The 18,589-nt window shown below is 44.1% G+C and overlaps 1 pseudogene; it reads left to right on the top strand.

Moving 5' to 3' along the window:
* Positions 1-1,424: 1,424 nt before the first annotated feature.
* Positions 1,425-12,006, top strand: LOC109739187 (uncharacterized; annotated as a pseudogene).
* Positions 12,007-18,589: the final 6,583 nt, after the last annotated feature.

The following is an 18,589-nucleotide window of genomic DNA, read 5'->3' as shown; positions in this document are numbered from 1 at the left end:
CATGTGGGTCGACACGACACGACCCGTTTATCTTTTTTATTTTTATTTTGGATTATATATATGGACTAAAACAACCTTATAGGCTAAAAGTGGTCCAAAAAACATAACGTGCTTGGCGTGCCGATGGCCGGCCCGATTAGCATAGAGGTTGTGTTTGGGCCTGAAGGTGCAGCCCGCGGGCCAACCCGATTACCATAGGGATGTGTTTGGGCCTGAAGGTGCAACATGTGGGCCGTGTCGTGTCGATAAGGGCTCCTCAGCCCAGCCCACCAGACCGGGAGTCAACGTGGCGAGAGGACCCTTAGCGGAAACACCGTCATATTGTCATGCAACTTCCATCATCATTCATTACAAGACGAGAAGACCCCGCCTCCCCAACCATTGGTCGTGGGTGGAGAAGGGGCTGTGGGGTGGGCCTCTCATCGGCGTCGGACAAAGATAATGGAGATGGTGGCGGCGGCTGACGAGAGAGGAGGCGGGGGTCGCGGGAAAAGAGAGGAGTATGTGGCGGTGGCAGGAGAGGAGGTGGGGGCCGCGGGTTAGGTCTGGCTCACTTTTTCTCTCGCTCGCTCGCTCGCTTCTCTGCTCGCGCGGGACGCAAAGGGCCACACGACCGGGGCCAGGCGTCATCGAGAGAGGCTAGGTAGGGAGTGAGGTGAAAACGAACGAGATTTGCAAAGGGTGGACGCGTGGATGGCCTGAGAATGGCTGGGTTCCTATCGTCATTTATATGTTAAATTAAAGATATTTATTGGCCTTGCATGATTCTAAAAAAGCTAGCGTGATATTTACATGGGTTGTCGGTTTTTTATGTCTTTGCAACGTTAGATTACTAGTACACTGTCAAAGGCATTGAGTAGATGCTTTTGCATCATGCTTACTATTTGTTGAGTTATGAATACAGTTATTGTATTGACCTTTATTATAGAGTGTTGTCTCACCGAGAGCCACCAGAAAAAAAAGGAGAAAGAGCCATGATTTTGATGTAGCCAAGGCCTGACTGAGCGATACTTTGAAGTTTATATAGGCCAAGATTTTGATGCAACCCATCTAACCAAACATGTCGAAATTACATCTTTTTAAGGGATATAACGATTCTTTATTCAAACAAGTTCAACAAAATTATTTTGATATCATGTAGTCGAAGGAACCACACATGTCTACCTCCACCTAAAGATAAAGAAAATTTAGCAATGCTACTATCAGCCTCATAATTTCTAGACCTCATAATTTAACATGCCGAAATTACATTCCAGACATAGCTGGCCATCGGGGCCGGGCCAGCCAGGACCGCCCGCCATGGGCCAGACACGCCACGGGCAAAACAAGCCGTGTCTAGGCCTGTAGGCTGGGCACGCCACGGCCTGTTTACCAATCGGGCCTCGGCTGGCCGTGCCGGCCCGTCTAGCCAGCTCTGTTCGGGAGGCTGGATAGGGATGCAGGGAACAATCATGCCATAGGTCTCCCCTTCCGCTTGCACTCCCAATCGACCTTACATAAAAGTGGAGGATTCACCTAAAAAAACATACCCCTCAAAAAAAAAACCTAAAAAAACATAAAAGTGGAGGAAAAGATCCCGGTCGAATCCATCGATTACTACTGCCCAGACTCTTCCTTCATCTTGAGTGCCTGTGTCCAAACCACGCCGCGCTGACCATGTCGGCTCTGCGGCACGGAGAGCCGCCGGCGAAGCAAAGGAACATCGACCCCATCGTCCGGACTGACCATCCGTGGGATCTCCCGGCAACAGTCCCCCTCCCCCACCGCTGCGACTGCCCAGGTGCAAACCTTATCTCCTTATTCCTTGCTTTCTCATAGGGATTCTCTTACCTGCCCTGCTTAATGTTGGAGGTTATTAATAATGTTATAAAATAAGAGGACAGCGTTTTGGTGATTCCCCGGGAGGCAAACCTCCCGATTGACAGAGAAGCAAAGAAGGTCGTGGCACGGGTGTCACAAGCAGTAGTCGGCGTCGCCAGCATTACCTGTTAGGCTGCTCTTTCTTCTCGTACGGACGCGTTCTGCTTGTGTATGCCATATCAATAACTCGTACTGTATTGTAAGAAGCCGAACCAATAATAACTTATGTTGAACCATAATGTTCTCTGACATAACTTCATGTGGACACTATTCTAGAAACAGCAGACTTACATTTAAGTTTGGCCTTTAAGTTTTCACAAAGAGTTCACCTTTTTTTTTGTTTACTTTAAGTTTCCCCAAAGTTGGACAAGAAAAGCTTGCAATTTTTTTTCACAAAGTTGTGCTAGAAAAGGTTGCAAACCAAAAAAGTTGCAACCTTTTCTTGTCCAACTTTGTGAAAACTTAAATGTAAGTTTAGTACAGTTTTGTTAACTACTAGGTGCTGTTTCGCATAAACAACTTTAGAATGTACTATCACAGTTGATCCAGTGGTATTCTATTGTGTGCTCAAGCTTCTTTCTTCTACTCCCTCTGTAAAGAAATATAAGAGCGTTTAGATCACTAATATTTTTAACTGCAATATTTTAAAATTTTCTCCTTATTAGAAGAACATTTTCATATTCTTGTTGCTGCCTTATCATTATGCTTATTCATCCATTTTTATGAGAGCCCCTGGTTTAAATTTTGCTGTAAATGACTGGTTTCACATTGAAGGAAAACCTGTCAAAACATAGTTCTTTTGCATTTTTTTCTTAAATTATTTGCCATCTTATACATCGCTATTTTTTAGTTTATGGCGATCAGCTGTGGAGAGCTTCAGGCTTTATTGTCGAATTTGATGAATCCAGCATGATTGGGACAATATTTTCATGTGCAACTGTATCTGAACACATTCTGATGTTCCCTAAAATTGACAAGGTAATGCTCTTATCGAGTACAGGTCTCTTTTTGGGGTTGTGGGTGGGGGATGTGTTGCTAATTTGTATGATGCTTATTGTAGATAAGAGAGTATCTATTTGATGGTACCTCTTATGACGCCAGCATAGAAGCTTGCGACAATCACTGGAATTTGTTAGTATTGTCTGTTTCATTTGGTCGTGCTGTCAAAACCATGAACATGGTGGAAATTAGCGAGAACAGAAATGCAATGGATGTTCATCTTCAAGGATTTGTGCTACAGCCTCACTCAGCTTCTGAAAGGCTTTGTCCTGGCGATACCATTATCGGACTTGGTCGACAGTCTACAGAGCCTTTTGGGCTTCAAGCGAATTGTGGAGTTTACAGGTAAATGTCTTCTTTTTACTGCATACAGTTAATACCTTGTTTATGTGAAATCCAGCTTTCAGTAAATTGTTACAAGTAAACAAAAATGGTGATTAGTCCAGTGGACACAAAAGAAGGGCACACATTTGCCTAAAAAGCCTTCACAGCTAAATTTGATTTACGAGGAGGGGGGGGGGGGGGGGGGGGCGTGCATGTACTGATTTACATATCCTGGGAATGAGAGGGAGAGGTTTATTAGGAGTTTAAGCGGCGGACAACATCGGTAAGTGATAACAGGAGTACGGTGAGGTTTGCAAGATGGGAAAAGGAGAGAAAAGGGTGACAAGGCAATTCTAGTGCCGGTGGTTGCACCAGATTGCCAGGAGCATGGAGCGGTTTGGTGGCAGGGATGCGTGTGTACGAAAGATGAAGATAGGAGAGAAATGCTCTATTGCTCTGCAGTGAAGGGAGACTCGGGCAACAAAGTTGGGAAGAGGTAGAGAAGTCAGCTAATAGTAAAACAATCAAACACAATTTGGGGAAAGGATGGGCACGAGGTGGAATACATTTTCATTTTAGTGGGTTTTCGAGTTGCATGCTATAGTGGTTGTCAGTGCCATCGACTCTTGGACGGAGTTGGAGGTGGCCACGGACATCAGGGTTGAACGTGAGGACTCGGTCAGAATTTGAGTGTGTGGTAGACAAAGTTGGAGATGAGGCAATCTTTTCCATCTCCATTGAGGTGGAATGGATTAAGGATTAAGAGCAGGGGGTCTGAATAGAAGTGTGAATGGAGCATAGAGGTGAGTATGCTCTATATGATCGAGGGAAATCATATTTTGATGGCCAAAGTCCATTCTGGCAACTTCACACATTTATCAGTGTCCATGTACTGAAACATGATTTGCATTGTGTTCTGGCAAATGCCATCCAAGTGCGATGTGTTGTATGATTGTTTTCCTTTCTACCATGTGTACACATAATTGCTACAAACTGGGTGCGAAATAATACAAAAAATGTGAATAGATGGTATAGGCAATTTAGACACCAGCACTAACTTTCTTTCTCGTTGTTTTTGTACCAGCTACGATCGTTGGGCAGATCTCCCTAGGTTTTGCCATGAAATGCAGAAAGCAACATTTATAAACACATATGTAACATTTTCATTTTTTTAGTTGTCTAATAATTAGTTATAGTAGTCCTTCCATTCTAAAATATAGTGCTTATTAGATTTTTTCAAAGTCAAACTTTGTAAACTTTGACCAACTTTATAGAAAAAATTATCAACTTCTAGAATACCAAATGAGTATCATTAGATTCATCAGGGACTATATTTCATATGGTATATTGTTGGTATTGTAAATATAGATAATTTTCTCTATAAACTTGGTCAAAGTGTGTGAACGTTGACTTTTGAGACAACCAGTGCGTACTATATTATTGGATGGTGGGAGTACTTTTTTCGCTGTATAACACAATTTTTCCTTGTAGGCGTCAATTGGAGGTCCAGCAATAAACAAAAATGGCGGAGTCATTGGAATGCTTTTCCATGATCTAGACTGTACTCCTTACATGCCATCCAACATCATTTTAAAATGGTGTGGGATCATTTCAAAAAAACTAGGTATGCCTTTGGATACTAAGCATTGTCGTCTTATGTACTTCTTCCATTCCATATTAATTGTCGCTGATTTAGTAGGAAGTTGTACTAAATCAGATTAATATGGAACGGAGGGAGTAGTGTTTATCTGGAAGCAGCTCACAAAAAATGATGAGATATCATCTGTCTTTGCTTGACCTGTACGCATGCTCTTATAACTTTGGAAGCCATTACCTTGCTCAAATGTGTGGCTATGATTTCTCTTGCACTCTGTTCATATGATTTATGTGCTTGATTTACAGGAGGCATTGTCGCCTAACTATGGGAGTTTTGTTGTGGCTCTAAATTCTCTTGCACTCTGTCCATTTGATTTATGTGCTTGTTTTACAGGATGTATTGTCGTCCAACTATGAGAGTTTTTGTGTTAATCTACATAATGCTCGGTCTTCACCTTGGGTAAAAGTTCCCACGTCTTTATATGAAAGCTATGATGATGGCTTTCTTGTGGAGCGGGTATGCGTTGCCTTCATTATTTTTCCTACATGTTAAGTTTTGGTAGTTTTTAAACTTGCTTATTGCCTTTCTAAAGCTGGCACATGTTTCAGTATGAATATTAACCATGCTAATGTATAAATGATAAAGAATAAAGTGCCACATTTCATATAACTGTAACACTTTATGTTGTTTTAATGTGTTGATACTTGTTAGGATGATCTCCACCGTGTGGGCCCAACGGCCCACCAGGCCCTTAGATCCGCGCCCTGATCGGGGGCGCTCAACCCACTATGGTTGACGGGCCCCTGTCACCTGCACTATATATAAAGAGGTGGGGTCGGCGGCTCGGCATACGAGGTTCGTCGCAACGCCGTACACCCCACCTACATCCCTACCGATTTAGGGTTAGTGCAGTGCTGACAGGAAGCGCCGTCACCACTTCACCCACGATCTGCCATCACTACCGCCACCATCCCACCATGGCCACCGGCGGCAGCTCTTCAGGCAAAGGAGAAGGTAATACCTATCACCACTGTTGCCGGAATTCTAGCCTACCCGATCCAAGAGGTCCAACAATGGTATCAGCCAGATCGGGCTAGTTGATTTCGGTACAAAGAAACAAAAACAGAAAAAGAAAAAGAAAAAGAGATCCCCTTCCTCAAGAACCCTAACAGCAAAAAGAGGGCAAAGACATCTTAAAGAAAAGTTGCGCCGCCGCTCCGGCCGCGCCGTTCCTCTCGATCCCGAATCGCATCGGCAAGCCGAGGATCCGGGAAGAAGAACCATCCCACACGGGGCAAAGGGCATCGCGAACAAACCGCTCGACGGTGGCGCGCTCACCGCAAGGTGGACGCGCAGCCGGCGAGGGGGATGACCACGACGCCGTCGTAAAGTGCTCTGTCGTCGTCGAAAACGAAGGGGAGCAGAAAGGGCAAAGGGGGCACCGCAGCCACGCCATTCGACGGCGGCGCGCTTCCGCCAAGGGAAACACGCCACCGGCAAAGGGGAGGCAACGGCGCCACGGATCTTCTTCGTCCATCAGGCGCAGAGGAGACGAGGAGGCTCTCCCGTGTCTCTCTCTCTCTGTTGCAGTGGAGATGGATGAAGAAAAGTAAAGGGGAAAATGAAACACGGGGCCGCGCGCGCGCGGCGCGGTGGCTTCAGGTCGCCGTCGCCGGCGGCCAGACCTTGCTCGCCGGTGGCCTCGGGCCCCGGCCGTGGACACAAATCGGAGGACCGGCCCGCCCTCTCTGCAACAAGAAAGAAAAAGGGGGAAGGGAGAGGAGGCGCGCGCGGCGCGGTGGCTTCCGCCGCCGCCGGCGGCGGCCGGGCTGGGTGGCCGGGGCGAAGCCCGTTTTTTCTCCGGCGTGCAGGACCCAATGAGCGATGGTGAGAGACGAAGAGAGACTGAAACGGGGCTAGGGTTTGAGATCGGCTTGTTTGGCTGGTTTTGATCCAGCGAGGAGAGCGGGGTACCGTCGGATCAAACCGAACGGCTGGGATTGAAACCCTAGTGCCAGAGTGGGCTTCTGGGCCGAAAGTGGAGGCCTGGGCGGCCGGGCCGTGCTGGACCGTGGCCGGCTGTGCGGCTGAGCCGCGTCCTATACCGAGGTGCTCGGGCGGCCGAGCGGTGCTCGCCTAGCAGGCTGGTGGGCCGCGGGCCGCGCTGTAAAGGCTACGAGCGGGGCGTGCGTTGTAGGCCGTGGGACGGGCTATGCTAGCAAAGAGGCCCGTCGGCGTTCCTTTTAATCATTTTCCAATGAAATTTTTTGTTTAGGAAATAGCAAAGTAAACAGAAAAAGTTTCTGTGAATGAAAATTTTCTGAAAAGGAAATGTTTATGAATTTTATTAATAAAATAATAAAGTTCATGAATTTTTTTATTTTGTCAAAGAAAAGTTTCTGTAAAGAATTAAAAGTTCATGTATTTCTATTCATGATTTTCCGCTGCGTAAATAATTCATAGTGCTCTTTTACCAAGAAAATAAAAGTTTACATAGAATTAAGTTTTTAAGATCATGTTAAAGTAAAAGATTAAAATGTTGCTTCTCGAACGCTTTTTTGAACCAACCGGTTAAAATTGCTTAGCGAGTAAAAGAGTACAGAATTGTTTCTAAATAGAATATTGTAAAGTTTTCACTGCATGGTAAAAGTTTTATCCTCCAATTAAATTGGAACCAACGGGAAAATTTAATTGGAAGAACTGTTTTTAGCATTGTTTTTCCCTTGTGGGTGAAATAAGATGCAGATAGTTTCCGCTATGACAAAAGAAAGATATTTGTTTTGAAGTTAAAATATGGTATTGTTATTTTCTGACTAACGTTGATGATAACAATACTATAATTCTACGAGTCTTATGTTCAAAGCTTAAACTCTGATAAATTTTGTGTCAAAGTGATCAATTTTCAGAGAACAGTTAAAGATGAAGAAATGCTCTTGAACTAGAGAAATGCATATTTCTTGTTTCCGCTGCAATAAAGTTGATGATGATGATTATTTCTTAGCAAAGTTGTTTAATAGAAATACTATCATCACATTGTTTATGAGTTATATGCATTATTTCCATTTCCGCCCAACGGTGATATGGAATTAATGTAGAAGAACGAGTTTTATTCTAATTCTACCACAACGGTGATTTAGAGTATAAAAGAAAGTTTTAAAAAGTTTAATGTGCATATTTTTTAACCAGACAACGTAGGGTTATTTTTTATGCTCATTATTGTTGATTATTGGCTAAGTTTTCTCAGACTAAAAGTTTTCCATGCTTTCATTCGTGAAAGCGAATGGCTGGGTACTTGTTACCCGAAAGATGACCAAGAAAGGTCATAACGTGAGGGAGTATGTTCTCTCTAAAGAATGGCTTCAAAAGAAAAGAATTCTTGGATATTAATCCAAGAAAAGAAAACAAATAGATCATTGAGAGTCTTGGTTGACGAATGTCTTTCATGTATTCTATATGAAGAAGATTTTTCAGTCAACACGATTTGAGATGAAACAAACAACATGCGTGTTTAATTTGACCAATGTCGGATCAAGCATGTGTGTCAAAGAGCGTTCGGATTTATTTCTGAATTTCATGATTGCATATGCAGTCAAAAGAGCCAATTCTGGCATTTATGTTCCTTACAGGGAATTACCCGCATAGCGGGAAAAGAGGATTATGATAAAACCCGCATGGCGGGGAAAGTCAGGGAAAATACCTGCTTAACTGGGTAAAGTTGACATAGTATTATGTCAAAAATCCTATACATCAGGAGAAATTTTGGCTAAGACTTATCCTGTGTGACAGGAGAAAGATATGATGACTCATGTGCGTTTAATGTGTCCCACTCTGGGAGAAAGTATGGAGTAGCTATTATGCTTTCCTAGTATCGACCGTACACCTTATGTGCAACAGTCATCCAAAGAGAATAAAAGTTACAGACGAACCTAAAGATAAGAATGATATGCAAGTGTGACTTGCAAAAGTACTAATGATAAAGAACTATTTTGAGTTTCCGAAATGGAATGAGGAATAAGGAAAAAGTACTCCCATACCGTTAATAGATAACTTCATTACATATGAAGTAATCAGATACATGAAGTAGATACTCAAAGTTTTCTCACTTCACAAGAGTTGTGAATGGTTTTTCGAAATTGTGGCAGAAAAGTTCTTGCCACATTTCGAGGGGAGAAAGAAATATGAGATATCCATTAATGAAGAATGTGATCATCTGGGGGAGTACGACGATCATAATAATACCCCTAAAGAAAAGAAATAGATGTATTCCTGAATCTTTTACAGTTCCGAAAGCAGACTAAGGAATACTAAGACGATGCTTAAAGTGCCATAAAGAAGAAAGTTTTAACAGAATAAACCCAAATAATAAAGTTTAAAGATACGCCATTTTTAGTAAAGATGGAGTAATCTGGGGGAGCATGGTATGAAAATACCTAAGACTCGAATAGATTGTATCTGGGGGAGCATGTTGTATGACTTATACAACACCTGTTGTTAGCTCCATTAAGGAGGAATGAGTAAACATGGATCTTGTGATACAGGTCCTGTAATACCTATTGCTTCTTGGAGATGAAAGACTATAGGATCAATTTGCCTGTTAGTGGCACATCATGATCGACATCATGATCCGAGTTACATCAGATGAAAGTAAAGAACACAAGGGATACTTCTTCAAGAAGTCTTTTGTGAACTAGAGCAAGTCTCTAGACAGTGGCATTTAAAGTTAGAAGAATCAGATGTTTTTTGGGTTAAAGAAAATGAGAAGACAATTGTATTCATGCAAAGTTATAGAACGGGAAATTTATTTCCTAATCCTGTGCATGTGCATGACGTCCTACTTGCTAATGGTGATGTCAATCTACTGCAGCAGGAGAAAAGAAGTTCTTGTTCTCAAAGTTCAAAAGAATGTTCTCAGTGGAGTGACTCTCGTTATAATTATTGAGATTCACCAAGAAAAAAAAGGGGGGGTATTAGGAGTGTCGCATGAGCATACTTTGAAAAGTCTCTAAAGTATGCATGTGAGAAAACCTACGCCTGTTCTTATAGTAAAGGGTAATGATTTTGGGAACTTTAGTGTTCCAAGAGTCAATGTGAAATAGACCAAATGAATATGGTACCATATGCTTCAGCTGTTGGAAGCTTTATGAATGCATAAGTGTAACATTACCGTGACATAGTTCACATATCCGGGTTGTTTTGGCAATGTCCAGTACATATTTAAATTGATGGAATGGAGTCAAAGATATCGGCCTCATGCTGAAAGAAACAAGTGCTCTCAAAAGGTTGTGAGTACAAAGATAAAAACTTGTGAAATGTACAGCGAAATCCACAATTGTCGTTGACCTTCACATTAGGAGTTTTTGTGTGGAAGAACTCTATAGAATGAATCATTTATCATCAATGTGATGCAAATATAAAGTATAGCATGATATGAGGCTGAGGGACAGGCAAAATCGTTATGGAAACCTGTACCCGGAGTTGATAATGGTTGACAGCAGCGATAACCATTTAAGTAATTCACTCCTATGACAACGAGTCAAGTGTGGTGCCAAACACATTGACACAAAGTTGTACGTTGTTAAGGAGAAAAGTCCGGAATTATGTTGAAATGCTTGGAGCATAAAAGCAACAAACAAGTTTTTGCAGATCTGCTTATTAAAGGCTTACCGCCCAGTGTGTTTGGAGAACACATAGTCGACATGGGTTTTATGGTATAGTCTAAAATTTCCGGACAATAAAAGGGCCCAAGGTTAAAGAATTTGTTTCAAAACTGAGAGGTACGTTGTGGCTGTCTGATTCTATCGGCAATTGAGCTGTGACAATGAAACATGTTCTATGTACTGATCTGTTATGAAACGAGTAAAGTAAAAGTATAAGGTCAAAAGTAAAAGTTGAGATCAAGGGGGAGAATGTTAGGATGATCTCCACCGTGTGGGCCCAACGGCCCACCGGGCCCTTAGATCCGCGCCCTGATCGGGGGCGCTCAACCCACTATGGTTGACGGGCGCCTGTCACCTGCACTATATATAAAGAGGTGGGGTCGTCGGCTCGGCATACGAGGTTCGTCGCAACGCCGTACACCCCACCTACATCCCTACCGATCTAGGGTTAGTGCAGTGCTGACGGGAAGCGCCGTCACCACTTCACCCACGATCTGCCATCACTACCGCCACCATCCCACCATGGCCACCGGCGGCAGCTCTTCAGGCAAAGGAGAAGGTAACACCTATCACCACTGTTGCCGGAATTCTAGCCTACCCGATCCAAGAGGTCCAACAATACTAACTCCCGACAAGGTACCTCGATCTGTGAAATCAGCGGGATTACAGCAAAAAGATCTTATTATTACATGCAATGGGAAACCTGTGGCTACGAGTTTACAGGTACATCTATGTCTGGCTACTTATCTTGTGACATTCATTCTTCATATGTTGCTATTTGATACCCCCCCCCCCCCCCCCCCCCCCCACCTCCCGTTCCAAAAATAGGTGTTGTGGTTTTTCACTAAAACCACGACACTTATTTTGGAATGGAGGGAGTATTTACTATTATTACTACAAGCGTGCAATGCTATTTTTTGAGTTGAAGTTCTGACTACATTGGACATTATTTTCTGATTATTTATGTTCATGCGTTTCTGTTTGTTCTCATGTGTATTTTGTTTTTGTTTTGATCTCACTAGTTGTTCGAAATCTTAGCGGAGAATATTGGAAAAATGGTGGGGGTTACTTTTATTAAGGCTGAGGACAACAGTAAGCATTCAATATATCTTCCTGTGGAGGAGACTCTGGAGAAAAACTTCTATAGGTATTTACCTTTCCACCTAGTTAATTTAGGACAATATCCTTTCTTCTGCGCTCACTATTCTACTTGTGTATCAGCTGGCCAATCGCACAGTACAGCAATCTTTGCTAATGTGGAGTGGGTTGATGCCGTTTCGTGTTTTTTGGGGATTCTGGTGAAGCTCCTCCTGTTTGGAGTTGTTTCTTTGAAGGGAAATACTGTTATAGGAGAATGATGACCACCGGCAGCACCAAGTTTCTCATCTTGTTGTAGGCTGACATACTATTTATCTCTTGGCATTATGTCATGTCTCTACTATGGTCGAGTAGATGCTCTTTGTAAATGAATCAACGGTTCAGCTTTGTGAAATATCCTTTTTTTTACCCAAATGATAAGTGTCACGTGTGGCACGAAGCACTCTGACCCCAATGTATTTTACAACTAAAGTTGTCATTCAAAAAACAAAAAGAAACCTAAAAATAAACTGAAACTTGCCATCCGAAAAAAAAGTTGCCATGGTTTACAACTAAAGTTGCCATCCTTGCGTCACTAAACTTGTCATAAAAAATGTTCGGAGTTGCCATGTGTTCGTGCCACACGTTGTATCCAGTATTGTTTCGAACTATATATTACCGTCACTGGTGCTGTTTTTATCTAAAGCACTCAATGTTGCAAATAATATGGTGCTCCCTCCTGAGTGCTCACGCAAAACAGCCAACAATGCGTGTCTCCAACCTTTGCGGTTTCTTGTGATAGAAAAAAAAAAGGCGATCTAGGTCAGTGGCCGCGCCGGCCGACGCCGCTGCTATTTTCCGACCACTTCACTCTGCATTGGCTTGTGGTCTCGTCTTTGATTTCAGCCGGTCTGCTCGTCAGGTCGTCTGTACTTTGTCCGACCCTAACTTGCTCCGTGGCAGGTGTTGTTGTTGATCTAGCCAGATTGCTTCGCCAGGTCGTCTGCATGTTCCTTTAATGCGTGGAAGCTCTGGTTTCTTGCTGATTGGTTATTTGAGGTGTTCCCTTGAGGGTGGCTTCTCACTGCATGAATCTTGGGCTGAAACTGTCGCGCTTTAGGGCTTCTTACTGCGTGAATCTTGGGATGGAACTGTCGCTGCCTGCATAAGGAGGCGACAGTTCGTGTGCTTCTGGATATCCAGAAGATGAGAAGAGCGGATATCCTTATTCTATCTGAAACCATCTGGACGAATATCCTGCTGAAATTTTTTGCGCAGATTGACGATGGATCACAAGGAGGTTGTCTGCAGTGACGGGAGGAAAGGTGAATTGGTATTATTTTGGAAGGAGGTGGTGATTTCTCTTATGCATAAGACACCAAATTATAGATGTGTTTGTGGGAAGCGGATAGGAGAACATATGGAGATTGGCAGGCGTGTATGGACAGCTGAGGTGCAGAGAGTAAACATCTAACTTGGCAGAGACTCAGCGAGTTGCATGTTGTGTGTGATATGCCTTGGATAAGAATAGGCGGCTAGGGTTTCTACCTCCCGTTGGCGGCGCCGCTGATCTCCCATGTCTCCTGTGGCCTTAGGGCCATGGGTGCGCGGTGGATCCCGGTCTTTGCCGACGGGAGGGCTCCGTTTTCAGGTGCTTTCTCAAGTTTTGTTAGGGTTTGTGTCATTCTTAAGAAGACGAGACGACGACGGCTTCTTGAAGACGGAATAACGTTCTTCCCGTCTAGCCCCCGTTCCGATGGTGTGTCTAGCATCGTCGGAGGGCTTGTGGAGGTGTGTCTTCGGCGGATCTCGCGGGATTCGGTCGGTGGTTTTCTTTGATGGATCCGCTCGGATCCAGTCTTTGTTCGTCTTTGTTCATATGTCTTCAGGTTGGATCCTTTCGATCTAAGCTTCTCTTCATCGGCGGCGGTTGCTATTCTGATGCGTTGGTCCTATGGGGCCTTAGCACGAGGACTTCCCGACTGTATACTGCAACAAGTTGTGCCCGGCTCCGACGAGGGAGGGGCGATGACAGCGGCGCGCCTTCGGCTCGCTTCAGTGCTTGTAGTCGTCGCTAGGTGGTCTATGAATCTGGATGTAATTTTCATTATTTCTGGTGTTCATTGTACTGTCATGATTGAAGATGAATAGATCGACAGTTTCTCGAAAAAAAAGATATGCCTTGGATGGTGTTGGGTAACTTGAACGAAATTTTGTATCTTTTTGAAGAGGGAGGGAATGTTCGGCCAGAGAGATATATGCAAGCTTTCAGAGATACCGTACAAGACTGTAACCTTTCAGACTTCGCTTGCGTTGATGACCTGTACACTTGGCAGCGAGAAAATGTTCGTGAACATCTTGATCGTGCGCTCACGAACGATCAATGGAATTGTAAATTTGATAATGCAGTTCTAGAAAACTTGTAGTACAGGAGGCTGGATCACAGACCCATTTTTTCTTTTTTTCTTTATGCGAAATCTCGCCATCTCTATTAACTCAAAACAATGTTCATAGGCACAGTAGTTGGATCATGGGGATGACCCAACCAAATATGATGACCACTATGTAAAGAAATAACATATTTGAAGAGATCGTGAGCTTCGAAATTAGAGCTCCTACACTCAAAAGAGAAATTACAAGACTGAAATAAAGTCCTCCGACGTCCTATTTCTGTTATGATCGCTCCATGGGGCCGCTCGAACCCCACAGAATGTCTTGGATAACACCTTGGCAATCTGATGCAACAAAAATGATATGCAGTCCAAGGCATATTGATGCATTGGGATGAGACTGGAAAGAGATAATTTCTTATTTGGCCTTTTCTTAAAGTTTGCTTTCTATTTGGCCCCAAAAAATATTTTCTGCGTTTTTTATGCTAGCCGGTTGAAGAAGACATATTTTCACAATGTACTCCCTTTGTACCGATATACGCCCAGTTAGTTTTGGAATCTCAGTACAATTTCTGTCACGCAGAGGATCCACTCAGACCGTTTTTCCTCTCGCGTCTTGGTGGCTGGAACCCTAGCCGCCACCAGGAGGCCAATCTTCTAGCGCCGTCCTCCGGCGGCTCCCCTCCACCGGTGACCTCGGTCGTTGGTGGTGAGGGGGGTCGCCGGATCCACGCGCGGGGATCGTTTTTACTTTCTCGTAGTCTAGGGTTTTAGACTGTTTATCGTCTTGGCTTCGGCGGCGATGATGACAATGCTGAATAAAGATTCTTCAGATCCATCCCTGACGAGGCCATCAGTCATATGGTTGGGGATGATTTTGGAAACCATTATGTTCAAGTAAGGATGGAGTGGCGGTGGCGGCATCCTCGCGGTGGACCTGTGTCCTCGGGCTCCGCCGTTGCAACGACGTTTGCTCCAGCGTCGGCGCGAAGCTTGAGAGGTAGTCCAGGAGCGGATGCAGATTGTAGTCTGCATCGACGATATCTGAAAGACGGAACGTCTGCTGGGTTCGTGGTTCGTGGATGGCAGGTATGGTTTCCTCCTTCGGCGTCTTAGTCGTGGTGGGGTGCTAGATCTGGAGTTCGATGACGTGTCTGGGGTGTTGCGCGGTCTGATTCGTTCAATGGTAAGGGCTTCACTTTTGATGAGCCACCTTGGAGGTCCGCAAAGCTCCAACGCTTGCTCTTTATAATATAAACTAGATGATACCCCACGCGTTGCTGCGGGAATATATGCTAAAAACAAAAATAATCAACACTGCTTGAAATAGACATTCAGGATAACAAAACGATCTTGCCTGCAAAAAAAAAGGATGACAAAACATTCTTGAGAGAACCTATGTTCAGGGATGAAGCATGAAGTACAGATATTGATGCCTTATAATCATTGTTAGTAGTAGGACAATGGTATGACGTGATAGTACAAAAATGAAGCTCGCATAGACATCATAATCTGTTACATTTGCTAAATAAAACAACCATTTGCCAGAAATTATTGTTCAAAGATACATACTATGCATATACGGAAACAATGTCTCCCAGAGAACATAAACTATGATGGATTTCACACCTCCCTAGTAAACAAAGAACAGTTAAATGCTTAGAGTAATATAGTAGGGAGAATATATGGATAAGTACGTTCCGTTTTGCCAAAATCACACAACTATTCAAAGCAACAAAGTGAAGGAAATATGCCCTAAAAGCAATAATAAAGTTGTTATTTATATTTCCCTATATCATGATAAATTTTTATTATTCATGCTAGAATTGTATTAACCGGAAACTAAGTACATGTGTGGATACATAGACAAACAGACTGTCCCTAGTATGCCTCTACTTGACTAGCTCGTTAATCAAAGATGGTTAAGTTTCCTAGCCATAGGCATGTGTTGTCATTTGATGAACGGGATCACATCATTAGAGAATGATGTGATGGACAAGACCCATCCGTTAGCTTAACATAATGATCGTTTAGTTTTTCTGCTATTACTTTCTTCATGACTTATACATGTCCTCAGATTATGAAATTGTGCAACTCCCGAATACCGGAGGAACACCTTGTGTGCTATCAAACGTCACAACGTAACTGGGTGACTATAAAGATGCTCTACAGGTGTCTCCGATGGTGTTTGTTGAGTTGGCATAGATCGAGATTAGGATTTGTCACTCCGTGTATCGGAGAGGTATCTCTGAGCCCTCTCGGCAATGCACATCACTATGAGCCTTGCAAGCAATGTGACTAATGAGTTAGTCACGGGATGATGCATTACGGAACGAGTAAAGAGACTTGCCGGTAACGAGATTGAACTAGGTATGATGATACTGATGATCGAATCTCGGGCAAGTAACATACCGATGATAAAGGGAACAACTTATGTTGTTATGCGGTTTGACCGATAAAGATCTTCGTAGAATATGTAGGAGCCCATATGAGCATCCAGGTTCCGCTATTGGTTATTGACCGGAGATGTGTCTCGGCCATGTCTACATAGTTCTCGAACCCGTAGGATCCGCACGCTTAACATTCGATGACGATTTATATTATGAGTTATGTGATTTGATGACCGAATTTTGTTCGGAGTCCCGGATGAGATCACAGACATGACGAGGAGCCTCAAAATGGTCGAGACATAAAGAATGATATATTGGACGATGTTATTCGGACACCGGATGAGTTCCGAGAGGTAACGGATAATTATCAGAGTGTTAGAGGGTTATCGGAACCCCCCCCCCCCGGGGAACTAATGGGCCATGACGGGCCTTAGTGGGGAGAGAGAAGTGCCACAAGGGGTCTGGCCGCCCCCCCTTGGGTCCGAATTGGACTAGGAGAAGGGGCCGGCGCCCCCCTTTCCTTCCCTTCTCCCTGTCCCTTCCTTCTTCCCCCTTTCCTCAGGTGGAATCCTACTAGGACTTGGAGTCCTAGTAGGACTCCCCTCTCCTGGCGCGCCCTACAGGGCCGGCCGGCCTCCCCCTCCTCTCCTTTATATACGGGGGCAGGGGGCACCCTAGAACACACAAGATCAATTGTCTTAGTCGTGTGCGGTGCCCCCCTCCACAGTTACACACCTCGGTCATATCGTCGTAGTGCTTAGGCGAAGCCCTGCGCCGGTAACTTCATCATCACCGTCGCCACGCTGTCATGCTGACGGAACTCTCCCTCGTCCTCAACTGGATCAAGAGCTCGAGGGACATCATTGAGCTGAACGTGTGCTGAACACGGAGGTGCCGTACGTTCGGTGCTTGGATCGGTTGGATCGCGAAGACGTTCGACTACATCAACCGCGTTACTAAATGATTCCGCTTTCCGTCTACGAGGGTACGTGGACACACTCTCCCTGCTCGTTGCTATGCATCTCCTAGATAGATCTTGCGTGATCGTTGGTAAATTTTCTGAAATACTGTGTTCCCCAACAGTGGCATTCGAACCAGCTCTATGTGTAGATGTTATATGCACGAGTAGAACACAATGAGCTGTGGGTAATAATAGTCATACTGCTTACCAGCAACGTCTTACTTTGATTCGGCGGTATTGTTGGATGAAGCGGCCCGGACCGACATTACATGACCGCGTTCATGAGACTGGTTCTACCGACGTGCTTCGCACACAGGTGGCTAGCGGGTGTCTGTTTCTCCAACTTTAGTTGAACCGAGTTTGACTACGCCCGGTCCTTGATGAAGGTTAAAACAACACACTTGACGAAAAATCGTTGTGATTTTGATGCGTAGGTAGAACGGTTCTTGCTAGAAGCCCGTAGCAGCCGTGTAAAACTTGCAACAACAAAGTAGAGGACGTCTAACTTGTTTTTGCAGGGCGTGTTGTGATGTGATATGGTCAAGACGTGATGAGATATAAATTGTTGTATGAGATGATCATGTTTTGTAACAGTTATCGGCAACTGGCAGGAGCCATATGGTTGTAGCTTTATTGTATGATATGCAATCGCCATGTAATTGCTTTACTTTATCACTAAGCGGTAGCGATAGTCGTAGAAGCAATAGTTGGCGTGTCACATCCCTGGTTCTGGTAATGCCTAGTGCTAGCCTCTGGTGTTGCGTCATGTTTATCTTGCTCAGAAATTTGGAAATGGGGATGACAGAACCCCCAGCACCCCCTTAATCCAACTAGGGTTTACTAAAATCTTTTTCAATGAACCTGAAATGCCCTTCTAAAATGTTCATCATCTTGCCTTGGTCTAGAACCTCTGACAAAAATGGTGCACACTTTTCTAGGACATCATAAGGTCACTGGATTAAATCATATGTTATTTGCATTTGGACATTTAAATGCTATAAAATATTTTACATGTTCAAATAATCATAAACTGGAATGTTTACTGTTGGTTATATTCCAAACAGTTGCCACAGTCAGTTGCATGATTTTTGAAAGTGCCTAGCTATTTTTAATAAAGCTCTGAAGTTACAAAATAAATAGAAAACAGAAACAGAATTAGAAAAGAGAGAGAAAGGACTCACATGGGCCACTTACCTGGCCTGGCACTATGCCGGCCCAGCCCACTGGCGCCTGCCAGTCACCACTAACCCCGCGCCAGAAGGACGCAGCGCGCGTGGCCGCCGCTCACGAGCACGCGTCTCGCCAGCTCCTGCTTGCCGCTGAGGGTCTGGACG

Source organism: Aegilops tauschii, chromosome 6, assembly GCF_002575655.3.
Source record: "Aegilops tauschii subsp. strangulata cultivar AL8/78 chromosome 6, Aet v6.0, whole genome shotgun sequence".
Classification (NCBI taxonomy): domain Eukaryota; kingdom Viridiplantae; phylum Streptophyta; class Magnoliopsida; order Poales; family Poaceae; genus Aegilops; species Aegilops tauschii.
This window is presented reverse-complemented; position numbering and strand designations above follow the sequence as displayed.